At 36.5% G+C, this 6,713-nt stretch overlaps 1 protein-coding gene across 3 annotated transcripts in view; it reads right to left on the bottom strand.

The window, feature by feature from the left end:
- LOC126470461 (uncharacterized protein DDB_G0271670-like) overlaps positions 1-6,194 on the bottom strand; it is a 177,088-nt gene extending 170,894 nt beyond the window's left edge. Inside the window, exon 1 of one of the 3 annotated variants that reach the window (XR_007586211.1) lies at positions 5,759-6,174. The gene's annotated coding sequence lies outside the window, so the exon portion shown is untranslated. Of the gene's footprint in view, positions 1-5,758 lie in introns of all 3 variants that reach the window. The other 2 variants (XM_050098319.1, XM_050098318.1) reach the window with 2 other exon arrangements.
- Between the last annotated feature and the right edge of the window lie 519 nt (positions 6,195-6,713).

A 6,713-nucleotide genomic window follows, 5' to 3' on the forward strand; every position in this document is an offset into this window, starting at 1 on the left:
GATATGCAAGCATGTGCACCAGTCATAGTAACAGCAAAGTCTGTAGCAAACTAATATTATCCTTTGAACTATTGTTCTACATGGCCGCTTGGGCCCACTTGGATTACACTGAAGAGAAAAAGTTTGTTAGTGAAATCTTTATTCTACATTTTTCCGCATGCTTACATAATAACCAGGTAAGTGTGGGAAGAAAAGAGGATTGTACAAGTTTCTTCACTCAAATATCTATTTTTATGGCACATACATCCACCCTATCATCAGTGCTCAGATTTCAAAAGGGTTTGATGATTTGATCAGACTACTCTTTTTTCGTATCACCACCCCATGCAATTTCCTTCTTTCTTTGGAAGGTCACACAGAGAGTATTTACTTTTAATTATAGCCTGAACAAGACATTTTTACCTACTGACAATAGCTTGCAATAGTATCCTCCTCGCACATTTGCAAATGGAACTAATCTTATGAATAATTTCTAATAGCTGAGAAGGGCAACTGACACACACACACACACACACACACACACACACACACACAGAGAGAGAGAGAGAGAGAGAGAGAGAGAGAGAGAGAGAGATACTTTTTCTTCTTCAACTTGCAAACAAGATTTCTTGTGTTATATTACACAACAAGATGAAACAAAAATTGGAGAATCTACAATCAAAATCATAATTTACAAACAATGTGAACTAAAAGGAAATTGTGGTGGGGTACATCAAACCAGTCAGAAAACTGGTGACAAAACAGCACATTTGGCATGTAGAAATATTCAATATACTCTTGAAAAGTTCGTGTTGAGATCTGATCTCAAACTTTTGCATCTAAAGAGCAAGCTGATCAACAGAGTTTTCAAAACAGTGTGAGAGCCCAGTTTGGTACTATGAACAGATATGGTATTACACAAACCATCCAATCAGAGAAAAACATACCTGGATAATGCCAAAATAATTGAATGTCTGTAATTCCAGATGAACCATTCACAATTAAGTATTCTGTATAACATAAAACTCGATGCAAAACCGCCTTTGTACTTATGTGTGGAAGCAATTTCTCAGTCATGTCTATGTGAATACAGTCTGCTTTACTTAATACATCATCCACTCTTGGCCTTTAGCAACACGGGAAAGGCATATGTGGGCTAAAGAATACTATTTATGAAACAACTTTCAGCTCATATATTATGGTTGTTATCTTTAAGCACATACTCCTTCCCTTGCAGTGTGCTATAATGGCCCTTTCGCTGAACGAGTACTGCCCACTAACAACTACCAAACAACAGTCTGCAGTCATTCCTGTTTATGTTATAAAAGTGATACATTATATGACTAATTCAAAATCCGGTATTTGAGCTGCCACAATTTCCATTTCCTGCAAAGTTTATAAGCAAATGTAAAAACTATCAGTACTCCTAAACTTTCACATACATGATAAGTAAGCACTGCAGGAACATATGTCAGCATTAAGCAAATAGGATAAGGATTAGTATTCGATACTCATCATCAGGTTTCATCAGTAATGTAACGTTAATGGCAGCTGTCACATAGCATTTTGCTGCATATTTTCACTGTCTGATTGTTAGTTGACAAAGGCAATGAATGTAAAAGCGAAAATCCTTGTTGTGGTGACACTGGTCTATAACTTCGGCCATATCAAAAAATCTCCGCTAATATTACGTTACAATCACTATGTTGTTTAAGACATTTGTCACATGTTCCACACATCACTGGTCAAAGCTGACGACTAGTATCGAATAAACCTCTTTACCCAGCAAATTTTTATGTCAAATAATGAGCATGCATTCTTAAGCAATGCGAACAGCACCATAAAATACCAGTACACAGGGAAAGAAGCAGAGAAATGGCTCTTGGAAGTAGGTTCTGATATTTTAATAGTCTTTTTTGTTAATACTTCACAATAAACCAACTATGTTTTTTGCTAGACATAATAGTTTCTCAAATACCTTGATTAAACTTAATCAAATGACAACTATTCATGTCAAACTGTAGGCATTAGGAAATCCAAATTTTAATTATTGTCAACAGATAGAATATTAACCATACACATTCTAGGTGCTAATTTATTTTAAGGAACAGAAACTGTATGGCCCACATATCAAGACTAAAACTATTGCTTAATTCATTTCTCAACAACATGTAATTTACAACACAACAATCTAAACATTAAAGCTAAAATACAAAAGGCTCAGATTCAATTCCCGGTCAGTCCTAGGACTTTTGTCCATCAATTATTAAGTCTTTCACCTTTGGCAATGTTTGTTGATGTGAAAAATGCTAAGCTGCAATGTTGTTTGTAGTCTACTTTAAACTACAATCAGCAATAGCATTAACTACCTGGGAGTATCCATTTGGTGTGACAAGGAGGCAAAGCTGTCATCAACCCAAAGGCTGGTTTGAACAACACAATGCTCTACTATGCACAATGCTGTTAGATATCATGTCATTGCCTTCTCCTGACCTCCAAACTGAGTTACCCAGCCACTATAAGGGAACCTATAGTTTAGTGTGAATTCATAATCATGGTGCAACTCTGCATTTATCACATTGACAAATAAAGCCAGCAGTGAAATAAGTGATAAGTGACAGAAAAATCCTAGGATTGACTAGAAATCAAACCAGATGACTCCATAGTTTGGCACTTACCACTAAGACAGAGTCTCAGGGGGGCATAAAAACGAATATAAATCACATTGTAGGGAATGCAGATTGAGCCTCAGTATTCCTTCCACAGTGTAAATGAACCATCACTAAAGATGTGACAACAAACATAATTATTAATCAAAGTGTAATTTATAGTTGACGAATGCTTGAGGGTTGTCACAATTTTTATTTTATGCATAGTCTTCAACTTATGTATGCAATTTTTTCTGACACATAATCTACTGCTCTAATGATAAAGACGTTTAACACAACAAGTTATATTTTTAGAAATAACATTAAGAATATCATGACACATTAGAGACATCAATTTGTGTCATAATTATTATACTGACGACAGCCAGATACAAATCTCTGTAACACCCCTGTCAACTCACATTAACCCAACAGTCAATGCTCTCTCATGGCACCCATCTTTAACAACGGCAGTGGAGTGAAACTAATCTCACGTATCTGTTTTAGTCCCACAACTGCTTACAGAGCTTCTGCCAAACTGAGACTCTCACCTTTTCATCTAAATATCTGACAGAATGTTTTGGCAACAGCAATAGGTACCATGACATAAAACTGAAATAACCTGATAAATATTCAACACACTAATGATTTTTCTGGAGTCAAACACATGCTCTGCTACAAAATAAATGGGCTGGTGCTTGCCAGGCCCACACACAGGACTATTCATTGGACAGAGGGGGCGGGGGATATCGGAAAGCTAATTTTACTTTGTGTGACTCATTATAGTATAAATACATAAATAAAGTTGCAATTAAACCTTTTAATATACCAAACACGTGGACAAGAATGATTTGCTGTTTTCATTCACCTTAAATGATCCTTAAACTTGTTAAAGCTCAAATTTCTCAAAACCACTAGATAAACATTTAATTTACAGCAGTGTTACTGAGGTATCAATCTCATATAGAAAAGCAAATACCTCACAAAATACAAATGAACTAACAGGTTACAAAAATAACTTCAAAATCAATCGCTATCTCCCCCCCCCCCCCCCCCCCATGAAAGGCACCCACTTACTTTACACAAGTTTTCGAACAAAGATATTAACCTTGAGTCTATTCTGTTTAGTTCTGAAACAGCCCAGACACAGCCATGTTGAACTTAATTTTTCCTTGTATGGCTGAAGACACAAAGGAAGCTAATTAACTCAAACTTGTGCTTGGGATGATCTATTTTCAACTAGATGGAAATTTTTACACAATACAGACATGGTGACATTATGAAACTGTTCACCACCTTCTCCGCTTTGTGACAGTTGCAGCCTCTCATAGTTCCGTGAATCTTCCTCTGCTGTTTTTCACCAATCTCTTTACACCTGAAACTTCTTTCACTTTACTTTCAGCCATAATCATGAATCAATAATATTAAGAAAGCATGTTGGTACTAGAAAATTTCCACTGCATGTAGCATAAGTCCAAACATTTCAGGGAGGGGGGGCAGCATGTGCCCCCGACCCTCCCGGGTGCTTGCTGCTGAGCCAGTCCCTATTTTCAGTTCACATTTCTCTTGCAGGTCTTGATTAAAAAACCAATCTTCAATCTGGCGCCCTCCTGCAACAACTTTTTCCTAGACACCATCTGTTTAACTTAGTCAATCAATCCACCTATCCATTCGCAAGGTAGTGAGAAGAGGAGGGATGGAAAAGAGCACATGAATGTGTCATGCAGTAGAAAGCATGAATAGGAACCGAATCTCTCTTTTAGAACTGCTTGTGATCAACCACAATCAGAAAAAGTACCAATTAATGCTCCACCATTAAATAAAATGAATATTACAAATATGTTAATTTACAAAATAATTCAAAGGTAAAAGCAGTTTTAGTTTTTCTAACAAAAACTGCATTAAATATTGAGACACTGATCTATTTTGTTACAACCTTCATTTTGCATTCACTGCATTTGTCAAATCTCAACCAAGTTGTCACCTATCAACCGAACTTAGAACTCAAAACTATGTTACATATCAGTCTATCACATGGGTCTTTAAGAAATTGTGATAACACTAGAGCTTTTGTGGAATTTTAATACTGCATATAAATTCAACTGTTACAAAATGTTTCACTAAACCAGTTTTCCAGTAAGGAATACATTCTCTGCCAAACTAAAGAGGCTGATAATGTTTATGTCTACTCTCACGTGTCAATTCCAACATACTATTTGGAAAACAGTTTCTCCATACTATCTCCAATATAATATTGTCACAGATAGTAACACACTTACACTAGTTTTCAAAACTTGTCAGCATATACACTGATTTACTTCTGACTACATTTAATATGACTTGTTTTGCAGGGATGATCTAGTTGTTTGTATAACTTCACTTTAATATAACGAATTTCTACAATATGGTTGGGTTAGGAGAGGAACTAAAAGTACAGTGACCATGCCATAAGAGTGCAACTACCAACCACTGCTCACAAAGCATGTACCAGGCCTGTTCAATAATACCTTTGTTGCAGTGTCCAATTTACTTTAACTTCCACTGACGACTTTCTATTATATGTAACAACATTAACTGGAAACGTGACGTCTGTTCATTTATTGTTTCTATTTGGAATAATTGACAATATCTACTATCGACAATTTAATTTAGTTTCCTAGGCCTGTGCATTCCTCTATTCGGAGGAACACACCAATTATATGTAAACAAGGTCGAGTGCAAACACGTAATTTAACAACGGTAACAGCTACGAACAGTTACGTTTCTTCCTTATTACTTTCGTCGCATAAGAAAACATAACCTTTATCAACGACATATGGGCCGAGAGTAAAATTTTGTTGACCAAGTAAGCGAAGGAAGGAAAATTGCAAGGCGTTCATATGTCTGCCAACACAGAACGAAAAAGTTAAAACGTCATCGAGGGGCAAAACATGCGTTTACAAGTTCTGGTAATCACTAACGAAAAATAAACATTCTTAAAGTATTAACGAAATCGTCAGAGCGAAGGTGGGAGTGATGGATCGTAATCAAATAATAAAGTTCTCGTCTAATGACAAATGTCACAGCTGAACCGGTAATTAGAAAACTTTTATAGTAATTCTGTTCCTACGAGAAGGATATATGGAAATTACCTCAAATCTTGGCCCCAGGGACTAATGAAACTTCAACTGACTGAAGAGCTTAGCTGCTTTTAGCACTTTATCCGAAATTCACTTTACGATCTGTGGTAGCGAAAAAGTGCACTCGCTAGACAAGTCGCCCAATTCTTCTGTCCACAATATTTCTGACCTGCATAGTATGCACAAACATTTCAAGTTGGCACATACGGGCACCCGAAAAAACCGATTACAAATATAACGCGATACTTCAAACACCAAATAAATTCGCCGGCCATGACATCCCACTCTACGCCGGAAGACTAAACACAAAACACATAGAGAACAAAGCAAGAAAGATACTACACGCGATGAAACTTGCGATCAATATTATGCGATCGGACTGCCTTGCCAAAATTGTCCTTCGCAGTATGGTCAACATTGATTTCTTTTTAGATTACATTGGAATAACTCCTCCATAGGCTCGACGATCAAAAATGTGCTGCCGTTGGAGACCGAAGTATAACAGTCACATTAATTCTGTTTCCGGGTTCATTTTATCAGGGCGGTTATCCTGTGGCAAAGAGAATGCGTAGACAGATGATCATTTTATATCCGATATTTGAATATCAATCTAGTAATGTGATGAACTCAGCTCTCATAATCGTTTTGTCCTTGATAGATTTAATTTTTTGCTGATTTCTCTGAAGCTGTTCCAATATGCACTTTCTACATCATTTTCATTCTTAGCGCCACGTACATAATAGAAATTGTACTTAGTAATTCAATCAATATACTCCGGTGACGTTATTCTGACCGGAGAGAAATCATGTATGCAGTTCCCCAAGGCTCAATCTTATGTCCACTATTGTTCCTCATAGATGTAAACTATCTTCTTTCTAACATACAACAAACAGAACTAGTTCTTTTTGCAGATGGTACTAGCAGTAATCAGTTCAAGCACACACACAGAAACAGAAGAAATGCTAAA

Source organism: Schistocerca serialis, chromosome 3 (assembly GCF_023864345.2).
Source record: "Schistocerca serialis cubense isolate TAMUIC-IGC-003099 chromosome 3, iqSchSeri2.2, whole genome shotgun sequence".
NCBI lineage: Eukaryota > Metazoa > Arthropoda > Insecta > Orthoptera > Acrididae > Schistocerca > Schistocerca serialis.